We start from the raw sequence: 12,988 nt of genomic DNA, 5'->3' as shown, positions 1-12,988 counted from the left end.
GTTCCGAAGCATTTTTAAATGTAAGCGGAATTCTGAGAACAATGGAAGAGTTCCGAAGCATTTTTAAACTTCAGCAGAATTCCGAGAACAATGGAAGAGTTCCGAAGCATACTTAAACTTCAGCGGAATTCCGAGAACAATGGAAGAGTTTCGAAGCATTTTTAAAAGTCAGCGGAATTCCGAGAACAATAGAAGAGTTGTGAAGCAATTTTAAGAGTCAGCGGAATTCAGAGAACAATGGAACAGTTCCGAAGCATTTTTAAACATCAGCGGAATTCCGAGAACAATGGAAGAGTTCCGAAGCATTTTTAAACTTCAGCGGAATTTGGAGAACAATCGAAGAGTTCCGAAGCATTTTTAAATGTCAGCGGAATTCCGAGAACAATGGAAGCTTTGAGAAGCATTTTTAAACGTCAGCGGAATTCCGAGAACAATGGAAGAGTTCCGAAGCATTTTTAAACGTCAGCGGAATTCCGAGAACAATGGAAGAGTTCTGAAGCCTTTTTAAATGTCAGCGGAATTCCGAGAACAATGGAAAAGTTCCGAAGCATTTTTAAATGTCAGCGGAATTCTGAGAACAATGGAAGAGTTCCGAAGCATTTTTAAACTTCAGCAGAATTCCGAGAACAATGGAAGAGTTCCGAAGCATACTTAAACTTCAGCGGAATTCCGAGAACAATGGAAGAGCTTTGAAGCATTTTTAAAAGTCAGCGGAATTCCGAGAACAATAGAAGAGTTGTGAAGCAATTTTAAGAGTCAGCGGAATTCCGAGAACAATGGAAGAGTTCCGAAGCATTTTTAAACGTCAGCGGAATTCCGAGAACAATGGAAGAGTTCTGAAGCATTTTTAAAAGTCAGCGGAATTCTGAGAACAATAGAAGAGTTGTGAAGCATTTTTAAGCGTCAGCGGAGTTCCGAGAACAATGGAAGAATTCCGAAGCATTTTTAAACTTCAAAACTTCAGCGGAATTCTTAGAACAATGGAAGAGTTCCAAAGCATTTTTAAAAGTCAGCAGAATTCCGAGAACAAAAGAAGGGTACCAAAGCATGTTTAAACTTCAGCGGAATTCTGAGAACAATGTAAGCGTTCCGAAGCATTTTTAAACTTCACCGCAATTCCGAGAACAATGGAAGAGTTCCGAAGCATTTTTAAACGTCAGCGGAATTCCGAGAACAATGGAAGAGTTCCGAAGCATTTTTAAACTTCACCGGAATTCCGAGAACAATGGAAGAGTTCCGAAGCATTTTTAAACTTCAGCGGAATTTGGAGAACAATCGAAGAGTTCCGAAGCATTTTTAAAAGTCAGCGGAATTCCGAGAACAATGGAAGCTTTGTGAAGCATTTTTAAACGTCAGCGGAATTCCGAGAACAATGGAAGAGTTCCGAAGCATTTTTAAACGTCAGCGGAATTCCGAGAACAATGGAAGAGTTCTGAAGCCTTTTTAAATGTCAGCGGAATTCCGAGAACAATGGAAAAGTTCCGATGCATTTTTAAATGTCAGCGGAATTCTGAGAACAATGGAAGAGTTCCGAAGCATACTTAAACTTCAGCGGAATTCCGAGAACAATGGAAGAGTTTCGAAGCATTTTTAAAAGTCAGCGGAATTCCGAGAACAATAGAAGAGTTGTGAAGCAATTTTAAGAGTCAGCGGAATTCCGAGAACAATGGAAGAGTTCCGAAGCATTTTTAAACGTCAGCGGAATTCCGAGAACAATGGAAGAGTTCTGAAGCATTTTTAAAATTCAGCGGAATTCTGAGAACAATAGAAGAGTTGTGAAGCATTTTTAAGCGTCAGCGGAATTCCGAGAACAATGGAAGAGTTCTGAAGCCTTTTTAAATGTCAGCGGAATTCCGAGAACAATGGAAGAGTTCCGAAGCATTTTTAAATGTCAGCGGAATTCTGAGAACAATGGAAGAGTTCCGAAGCATTTTTAAACGTCAGCGGAATTCCGAGAACAATGGAAGAGTTCCGAAGCATTTTTAAACGTCAGCGGAATTCCGAGAACAATGGAAGAGTTCTGAAGCCTTTTTAAATGTCAGCGGAATTCCGAGAACAATGGAAAAGTTCCGAAGCATTTTTAAATGTCAGCGGAATTCTGAGAACAATGGAAGAGTTCCGAAGCATTTTTAAACTTCAGCAGAATTTCGAGAACAATGGAAGAGTTCCGAAGCATACTTAAACTTCAGCGGAATTCCGAGAACAATGGAAGAGTTTCGAAGCATTTTTAAAAGTCAGCGGAATTCCGAGAACAATAGAAGAGTTGTGAAGCAATTTTAAGAGTCAGCGGAATTCCGAGAACAATGGAAGAGTTCCGAAGCATTTTTAAACGTCAGCGGAATTCCGAGAACAATGGAAGAGTTCTGAAGCATTTTTAAAAGTCAGCGGAATTCTGAGAACAATAGAAGAGTTGTGAAGCATTTTTAAGCGTCAGCGGAATTCCGAGTACAATGGAAGAATTCCGAAGCATTTTTAAACTTCAAAACTTCAGCAGAATTCTTAGAACAATGGAAGAGTTCCAAAGCATTTTTAAAAGTCAGCAGAATTCCAAGAACAATAGAAGGGTACCAAAGCATGTTTAAACTTCAGCGGAATTCTGAGAACAATGTAAGCATTCCGAAGCATTTTTAAACTTCACCGCAATTCCGAGAACAATGGAAGAGTTCCGAAGCATTTTTAAACGTCAGCGGAATTCCGAGAACAATGGAAGAGTTCCGAAGCATTTTTAAACTTCAGCAGAATTCCGAGAACAATGGAAGAGTTCCGAAGCATACTTAAACTTCAGCGGAATTCCGAGAACAATGGAAGAGTTTCGAAGCATTTTTAAAAGTCAGCGGAATTCCGAGAACAATAGAAGAGTTGTGAAGCAATTTTAAGAGTCAGCGGAATTCCGAGAACAATGGAAGAGTTCCGAAGCATTTTTAAACGTCAGCGGAATTCCGAGAACAATGGAAGAGTTCTGAAGCATTTTTAAAAGTCAGCGGAATTCTGAGAACAATAGAAGAGTTGTGAAGCATTTTTAAGCGTCAGCGGAGTTCCGAGAACAATGGAAGAATTCCGAAGCATTTTTAAACTTCAAAACTTCAGCGGAATTCTTAGAACAATGGAAGAGTTCCAAAGCATTTTTAAAAGTCAGCAGAATTCCGAGAACAAAAGAAGGGTACCAAAGCATGTTTAAACTTCAGCGGAATTCTGAGAACAATGTAAGCGTTCCGAAGCATTTTTAAACTTCACCGCAATTCCGAGAACAATGGAAGAGTTCCGAAGCATTTTTAAACGTCAGCGGAATTCCGAGAACAATGGAAGAGTTCCGAAGCATTTTTAAACTTCACCGGAATTCCGAGAACAATGGAAGAGTTCCGAAGCATTTTTAAACTTCAGCGGAATTTGGAGAACAATCGAAGAGTTCCGAAGCATTTTTAAAAGTCAGCGGAATTCCGAGAACAATGGAAGCTTTGTGAAGCATTTTTAAACGTCAGCGGAATTCCGAGAACAATGGAAGAGTTCCGAAGCATTTTTAAACGTCAGCGGAATTCCGAGAACAATGGAAAAGTTCCGATGCATTTTTAAATGTCAGCGGAATTCTGAGAACAATGGAAGAGTTCCGAAGCATACTTAAACTTCAGCGGAATTCCGAGAACAATGGAAGAGTTTCGAAGCATTTTTAAAAGTCAGCGGAATTCCGAGAACAATAGAAGAGTTGTGAAGCAATTTTAAGAGTCAGCGGAATTCCGAGAACAATGGAAGTGTTCCGAAGCATTTTTAAACGTCAGCGGAATTCCGAGAACAATGGAAGAGTTCTGAAGCATTTTTAAAAGTCAGCGGAATTCTGAGAACAATAGAAGAGTTGTGAAGCATTTTTAAGCGTCAGCGGAATTCCGAGAACAATGGAAGAGTTCTGAAGCCTTTTTAAATGTCAGCGGAATTCCGAGAACAATGGAAGAGTTCCGAAGCATTTTTAAATGTCAGCGGAATTCTGAGAACAATGGAAGAGTTCCGAAGCATTTTTAAACGTCAGCGGAATTCCGAGAACAATGGAAGAGTTCCGAAGCATTTTTAAACTTCAGCGGAATTCCGAGAACAATGGAAGAGTTCCGAAGCATTTTTAAACGTCAGCGGAATTCCGAGAACAATGGAAGAGTTCTGAAGACTTTTTAAATGTCAGCGGAATTCCGAGAACAATGGAAAAGTTCCGAAGCATTTTTAAATGTCAGCGGAATTCTGAGAACAATGGGAGAGTTCCGAAGCTTTTTAAACTTCAGCAGAATTCCGAGAACAATGGAAGAGTTCCGAAGCATACTTAAACTTCAGCGGAATTCCGAGAACAACGGAAGAGTTTCGAAGCATTTTTAAAAGTCAGCGGAATTCCGAGAACAATAGAAGAGTTGTGAAGCAATTTTAAGAGTCAGCGGAATTCTGAGAACAATGGAAGAGTTCCGAAGCATTTTTAAACGTCAGCGGAATTCCGAGAACAATGGAAGAGTTCTGAAGCATTTTTAAAAGTCAGCGGAATTCTGAGAACAATAGAAGAGTTGTGAAGCATTTTTAAGCGTCAGCGGAATTCCGAGTACAATGGAAGAATTCCGAAGCATTTTTAAACTTCAAAACTTCAGCGGAATTCTTAGAACAATGGAAGAGTTCCAAAGCATTTTTAAAAGTCAGCAGAATTCCAAGAACAATAGAAGGGTACCAAAGCATGCTTAAACTTCAGCGGAATTCTGAGAACAATGTAAGCGTTCCGAAGCATTTTTAAACTTCACCGCAATTCCGAGAACAATGGAAGAGTTCCGAAGCATTTTTAAACGTCAGCGGAATTCCGAGAACAATGGAAGAGTTCCGAAGCATTTTTAAACGTCAGCGGAATTCCGAGAACAATGGAAGAGTTCCGAAGCATTTTTAAATGTAAGCGGAATTCTGAGAACAATGGAAGAGTTCCGAAGCATTTTTAAACTTCAGCAGAATTCCGAGAACAATGGAAGAGTTCCGAAGCATACTTAAACTTCAGCGGAATTCCGAGAACAATGGAAGAGTTTCGAAGCACTTTTAAAAGTCAGCGGAATTCCGAGAACAATAGAAGAGTTGTGAAGCAATTTTAAGAGTCAGCGGAATTCCGAGAACAATGGAAGAGTTCCGAAGCATTTTTAAACGTCAGCGGAATTCCGAGAACAATGGAAGAGTTCCGAAGCATTTTTAAACTTCAGCGGAATTTGGAGAACAATCGAAGAGTTCCGAAGCATTTTTAAAAGTCAGCGGAATTCCGAGAACAATGGAAGCTTTGTGAAGCATTTTTAAACGTCAGCGGAATTCTGAGAACAATGGAAGAGTTCCGAAGCATTTTTAAACGTCAGCGGAATTCCGAGAACAATGGAAGAGTTCTGAAGCCTTTTTAAATGTCAGCGGAATTCCGAGAACAATGGAAAAGTTCCGAAGCATTTTTAAATGTCAGCGGAATTCTGAGAACAATGGAAGAGTTCCGAAGCATTTTTAAACTTCAGCAGAATTCCGAGAACAATCGAAGAGTTCCGAAGCATACTTAAACTTCAGCGGAATTCCGAGAACAATGGAAGAGTTCCGAAGCATTTTTAAACTTCAGCGGAATTTGGAGAACAATCGAAGAGTTCCGAAGCATTTTTAAATGTCAGCGGAATTCCGAGAACAATGGAAGCTTTGAGAAGCATTTTTAAACGTCAGCGGAATTCCGAGAACAATGGAAGAGTTCCGAAGCATTTTTAAACGTCAGCGGAATTCCGAGAACAATGGAAGAGTTCTGAAGCCTTTTTAAATGTCAGCGGAATTCCGAGAACAATGGAAAAGTTCCGAAGCATTTTTAAATGTCAGCGGAATTCTGAGAACAATGGAAGAGTTCCGAAGCATTTTTAAACTTCAGCAGAATTCCGAGAACAATGGAAGAGTTCCGAAGCATCCTTAAACTTCAGCGGAATTCCGAGAACAATGGAAGAGTTTCGAAGCATTTTTAAAAGTCAGCGGAATTCCGAGAACAATAGAAGAGTTGTGAAGCAATTTTAAGAGTCAGCGGAATTCCGAGAACAATGGAAGAGTTCCGAAGCATTTTTAAACGTCAGCGGAATTCCGAGAACAATGGAAGAGTTCTGAAGCATTTTTAAAAGTCAGCGGAATTCTGAGAACAATGGAAGAGTTCCGAAGCATTTTTAAACTTCAGCAGAATTCCGAGAACAATGGAAGAGTTCCGAAGCATACTTAAACTTCAGCGGAATTCCGAGAACAATGGAAGAGTTTCGAAGCATTTTTAAAAGTCAGCGGAATTCCGAGAACAATAGAAGAGTTGTGAAGCAATTTTAAGAGTCAGCGGAATTCCGAGAACAATGGAAGAGTTCCGAAGCATTTTTAAACGTCAGCGGAATTCCGAGAACAATGGAAGAGTTCTGAAGCATTTTTAAAAGTCAGCGGAATTCTGAGAACAATAGAAGAGTTGTGAAGCATTTTTAAGCGTCAGCGGAATTCCGAGTACAATGGAAGAATTCCGAAGCATTTTTAAACTTCAAAACTTCAGCAGAATTCTTAGAACAATGGAAGAGTTCCAAAGCATTTTTAAAAGTCAGCAGAATTCCAAGAACAATAGAAGGGTACCAAAGCATGTTTAAACTTCAGCGGAATTCTGAGAACAATGTAAGCATTCCGAAGCATTTTTAAACTTCACCGCAATTCCGAGAACAATGGAAGAGTTCCGAAGCATTTTTAAACGTCAGCGGAATTCCGAGAACAATGGAAGAGTTCCGAAGCATTTTTAAACTTCAGCAGAATTCCGAGAACAATGGAAGAGTTCCGAAGCATACTTAAACTTCAGCGGAATTCCGAGAACAATGGAAGAGTTTCGAAGCATTTTTAAAAGTCAGCGGAATTCCGAGAACAATAGAAGAGTTGTGAAGCAATTTTAAGAGTCAGCGGAATTCCGAGAACAATGGAAGAGTTCCGAAGCATTTTTAAACGTCAGCGGAATTCCGAGAACAATGGAAGAGTTCTGAAGCATTTTTAAAAGTCAGCGGAATTCTGAGAACAATAGAAGAGTTGTGAAGCATTTTTAAGCGTCAGCGGAGTTCCGAGAACAATGGAAGAATTCCGAAGCATTTTTAAACTTCAAAACTTCAGCGGAATTCTTAGAACAATGGAAGAGTTCCAAAGCATTTTTAAAAGTCAGCAGAATTCCGAGAACAAAAGAAGGGTACCAAAGCATGTTTAAACTTCAGCGGAATTCTGAGAACAATGTAAGCGTTCCGAAGCATTTTTAAACTTCACCGCAATTCCGAGAACAATGGAAGAGTTCCGAAGCATTTTTAAACGTCAGCGGAATTCCGAGAACAATGGAAGAGTTCCGAAGCATTTTTAAACTTCACCGGAATTCCGAGAACAATGGAAGAGTTCCGAAGCATTTTTAAACTTCAGCGGAATTTGGAGAACAATCGAAGAGTTCCGAAGCATTTTTAAAAGTCAGCGGAATTCCGAGAACAATGGAAGCTTTGTGAAGCATTTTTAAACGTCAGCGGAATTCCGAGAACAATGGAAGAGTTCCGAAGCATTTTTAAACGTCAGCGGAATTCCGAGAACAATGGAAAAGTTCCGATGCATTTTTAAATGTCAGCGGAATTCTGAGAACAATGGAAGAGTTCCGAAGCATACTTAAACTTCAGCGGAATTCCGAGAACAAGGGAAGAGTTTCGAAGCATTTTTAAAAGTCAGCGGAATTCCGAGAACAATAGAAGAGTTGTGAAGCAATTTTAAGAGTCAGCGGAATTCCGAGAACAATGGAAGTGTTCCGAAGCATTTTTAAACGTCAGCGGAATTCCGAGAACAATGGAAGAGTTCTGAAGCATTTTTAAAAGTCAGCGGAATTCTGAGAACAATAGAAGAGTTGTGAAGCATTTTTAAGCGTCAGCGGAATTCCGAGAACAATGGAAGAGTTCTGAAGCCTTTTTAAATGTCAGCGGAATTCCGAGAACAATGGAAGAGTTCCGAAGCATTTTTAAATGTCAGCGGAATTCTGAGAACAATGGAAGAGTTCCGAAGCATTTTTAAACGTCAGCGGAATTCCGAGAACAATGGAAGAGTTCCGAAGCATTTTTAAACTTCAGCGGAATTCCGAGAACAATGGAAGAGTTCCGAAGCATTTTTAAACGTCAGCGGAATTCCGAGAACAATGGAAGAGTTCTGAAGACTTTTTAAATGTCAGCGGAATTCCGAGAACAATGGAAAAGTTCCGAAGCATTTTTAAATGTCAGCGGAATTCTGAGAACAATGGGAGAGTTCCGAAGCTTTTTAAACTTCAGCAGAATTCCGAGAACAATGGAAGAGTTCCGAAGCATACTTAAACTTCAGCGGAATTCCGAGAACAACGGAAGAGTTTCGAAGCATTTTTAAAAGTCAGCGGAATTCCGAGAACAATAGAAGAGTTGTGAAGCAATTTTAAGAGTCAGCGGAATTCTGAGAACAATGGAAGAGTTCCGAAGCATTTTTAAACGTCAGCGGAATTCCGAGAACAATGGAAGAGTTCTGAAGCATTTTTAAAAGTCAGCGGAATTCTGAGAACAATAGAAGAGTTGTGAAGCATTTTTAAGCGTCAGCGGAATTCCGAGTACAATGGAAGAATTCCGAAGCATTTTTAAACTTCAAAACTTCAGCGGAATTCTTAGAACAATGGAAGAGTTCCAAAGCATTTTTAAAAGTCAGCAGAATTCCAAGAACAATAGAAGGGTACCAAAGCATGCTTAAACTTCAGCGGAATTCTGAGAACAATGTAAGCGTTCCGAAGCATTTTTAAACTTCACCGCAATTCCGAGAACAATGGAAGAGTTCCGAAGCATTTTTAAACGTCAGCGGAATTCCGAGAACAATGGAAGAGTTCCGAAGCATTTTTAAACGTCAGCGGAATTCCGAGAACAATGGAAGAGTTCCGAAGCATTTTTAAATGTAAGCGGAATTCTGAGAACAATGGAAGAGTTCCGAAGCATTTTTAAACTTCAGCAGAATTCCGAGAACAATGGAAGAGTTCCGAAGCATACTTAAACTTCAGCGGAATTCCGAGAACAATGGAAGAGTTTCGAAGCACTTTTAAAAGTCAGCGGAATTCCGAGAACAATAGAAGAGTTGTGAAGCAATTTTAAGAGTCAGCGGAATTCCGAGAACAATGGAAGAGTTCCGAAGCATTTTTAAACGTCAGCGGAATTCCGAGAACAATGGAAGAGTTCCGAAGCATTTTTAAACTTCAGCGGAATTTGGAGAACAATCGAAGAGTTCCGAAGCATTTTTAAAAGTCAGCGGAATTCCGAGAACAATGGAAGCTTTGTGAAGCATTTTTAAACGTCAGCGGAATTCTGAGAACAATGGAAGAGTTCCGAAGCATTTTTAAACGTCAGCGGAATTCCGAGAACAATGGAAGAGTTCTGAAGCCTTTTTAAATGTCAGCGGAATTCCGAGAACAATGGAAAAGTTCCGAAGCATTTTTAAATGTCAGCGGAATTCTGAGAACAATGGAAGAGTTCCGAAGCATTTTTAAACTTCAGCAGAATTCCGAGAACAATCGAAGAGTTCCGAAGCATACTTAAACTTCAGCGGAATTCCGAGAACAATGGAAGAGTTCCGAAGCATTTTTAAACTTCAGCGGAATTTGGAGAACAATCGAAGAGTTCCGAAGCATTTTTAAATGTCAGCGGAATTCCGAGAACAATGGAAGCTTTGAGAAGCATTTTTAAACGTCAGCGGAATTCCGAGAACAATGGAAGAGTTCCGAAGCATTTTTAAACGTCAGCGGAATTCCGAGAACAATGGAAGAGTTCTGAAGCCTTTTTAAATGTCAGCGGAATTCCGAGAACAATGGAAAAGTTCCGAAGCATTTTTAAATGTCAGCGGAATTCTGAGAACAATGGAAGAGTTCCGAAGCATTTTTAAACTTCAGCAGAATTCCGAGAACAATGGAAGAGTTCCGAAGCATCCTTAAACTTCAGCGGAATTCCGAGAACAATGGAAGAGTTTCGAAGCATTTTTAAAAGTCAGCGGAATTCCGAGAACAATAGAAGAGTTGTGAAGCAATTTTAAGAGTCAGCGGAATTCCGAGAACAATGGAAGAGTTCCGAAGCATTTTTAAACGTCAGCGGAATTCCGAGAACAATGGAAGAGTTCTGAAGCATTTTTAAAAGTCAGCGGAATTCTGAGAACAATGGAAGAGTTCCGAAGCATTTTTAAACTTCAGCAGAATTCCGAGAACAATGGAAGAGTTCCGAAGCATACTTAAACTTCAGCGGAATTCCGAGAACAATGGAAGAGTTTCGAAGCATTTTTAAAAGTCAGCGGAATTCCGAGAACAATAGAAGAGTTGTGAAGCAATTTTAAGAGTCAGCGGAATTCCGAGAACAATGGAAGAGTTCCGAAGCATTTTTAAACGTCAGCGGAATTCCGAGAGCAATGGAAGAGTTCCGAAGCATTTTTAAACTTCAGCGGAATTTGGAGAACAATCGAAGAGTTCCGAAGCATTTTTAAAAGTCAGCGGAATTCCGAGAACAATGGAAGCTTTGTGAAGCATTTTTAAACGTCAGCGGAATTCTGAGAACAATGGAAGAGTTCCGAAGCATTTTTAAACGTCAGCGGAATTCCGAGAACAATGGAAGAGTTCTGAAGCCTTTTTAAATGTCAGCGGAATTCCGAGAACAATGGAAAAGTTCCGAAGCATTTTTAAATGTCAGCGGAATTCTGAGAACAATGGAAGAGTTCCGAAGCATTTTTAAACTTCAGCAGAATTCGAGAACAATGGAAGAGTTCCGAAGCATCCTTAAACTTCAGCGGAATTCCGAGAACAATGGAAGAGTTCCGAAGCATTTTTAAACGTCAGCGGAATTCCGAGAACAATGGAAGAGTTCTGAAGCATTTTTAAACGTCAGCGGAATTTTGAAAACAATGGAAGATTTCCGAAGCATTTTTAAACGTCAGCGGAATTCTGCGAACACTGGAAGAGTTCCGAAGCATTTTTAAACTTCAGCGGAATTTGGAGAACAATCGAAGAGTTCCGAAGCATTTTTAAAAGTCAGCGGAATTCCGAGAACAATGGAAGCTTTGAGAAGCATTTTTAAACGTCAGCGGAATTCCGAGAACAATGGAAGAGTTCCGAAGCATTTTTAAACGTCAGCGGAATTCCGAGAACAATGGAAGAGTTCTGAAGCCTTTTTAAATGTCAGCGGAATTCCGAGAACAATAGAAGAGTTCCGAAGCATTTTTAAATGTCAGCAGAATTCTGAGAACAATGGAAGAGTTCCGAAGCATTTTTAAACTTCAGCAGAATTCCGAGAACAATCGAAGAGTTCCGAAGCATACTTAAACTTCAGCAGAATTCCGAGAACAATGGAAGAGTTCTGAAGCATTTTTTAAAGTCAGCGGAATAACGAGAACAATGGAAGAGTTGTGAAGTATTTTTAAACGTCAGTGGAATTTCAAGAACAATGGAAGAGTTCCGAAGCATTTTTAAATGTAAGCGGAATTCTGAGAACAATGGAAGAGTTCCGAAGCATTTTTAAACTTCAGCAGAATTCCGAGAACAATGGAAGAGTTCCGAAGCATACTTAAACTTCAGCGGAATTCCGAGAACAATGGAAGAGTTTCGAAGCATTTTTAAAAGTCAGCGGAATTCCGAGAACAATAGAAGAGTTGTGAAGCAATTTTAAGAGTCAGCGGAATTCCGAGAACAATGGAAGAGTTCCGAAGCATTTTTAAACGTCAGCGGAATTCTGAGAACAATGGAAGAGTTCCGAAGCATTTTTAAACTTCAGCGGAATTTGGAGAACAATCGAAGAGTTCCGAAGCATTTTTAAATGTCAGCGGAAATCCGAGAACAATGGAAGCTTTGAGAAGCATTTTTAAACGTCAGCGGAATTCCGAGAACAATGGAAGAGTTCCGAAGCATTTTTAAACGTCAGCGGAATTCCGAGAACAATGGAAGAGTTCTGAAGCCTTTTTAAATGTCAGCGGAATTCCGAGAACAATGGAAAAGTTCCGAAGCATTTTTAAATGTCAGCGGAATTCTGAGAACAATGGAAGAGTTCCGATGCATTTTTAAACTTCAGCAGAATTCCGAGAACAATGGAAGAGTTCCGAAGCATTTTTAAAAGTCAGCGGAATTCCGAGAACAATAGAAGAGTTGTGAAGCAATTTTAAGAGTCAGCAGAATTCCGAGAACAATGGAAGAGTTCCGAAGCATTTTTAAACGTCAGCGGAATTCCGAGAACAATGGAAGAGTTCTGAAGCATTTTTAAAAGTCAGCGGAATTCTGAGAACAATAGAAGAGTTGTGAAGCATTTTTAAGCGTCAGCGGAATTCCGAGAACAATGGAAGAATTCCGAAGCATTTTTAAACTTCAAAACTTCAGCGGAATTCTTAGAACAATGGAAGAGTTCCAAAGCATTTTTAAAAGTCAGCAGAATTCCGAGAACAAAAGAAGGGTACCAAAGCATGTTTAAACTTCAGCGGAATTCTGAGAACAATGTAAGCGTTCCGAAGCATTTTTAAACTTCACCGCAATTCCGAGAACAATGGAAGAGTTCCGAAGCATTTTTAAACGTCAGCGGAATTCCGAGAACAATGGAAGAGTTCCGAAGCATTTTTAAACGTCAGCGGAATTCCGAGAACAATGGAAGAGTTCCGAAGCATTTTTAAATGTAAGCGGAATTCTGAGAACAATGGAAGAGTTCCGAAGCATTTTTAAACTTCAGCAGAATTCCGAGAACAATGGAAGAGTTCCGAAGCATACTTAAACTTCAGCGGAATTCCGAGAACAATGGAAGAGTTTCGAAGCATTTTTAAAAGTCAGCGGAATTCCGAGAACAATAGAAGAGTTGTGAAGCAATTTTAAGAGTCAGCGGAATTCCGAGAACAATGGAAGATTTCCGAAGCATTTTTAAACGTCAGCGGAATTCCGAGAACAATGGAAGAGTTCCGAAGCATTTTTAAACGTCAGCGGAATTCCGAGAAC

Source organism: Phyllobates terribilis, unplaced genomic scaffold, assembly GCF_046119375.1.
Source record: "Phyllobates terribilis strain yellow unplaced genomic scaffold, ASM4611937v1 Scaffold_28__1_contigs__length_16237799, whole genome shotgun sequence".
Lineage (NCBI taxonomy): Eukaryota > Metazoa > Chordata > Amphibia > Anura > Dendrobatidae > Phyllobates > Phyllobates terribilis.
This window is presented reverse-complemented; position numbering follows the sequence as displayed.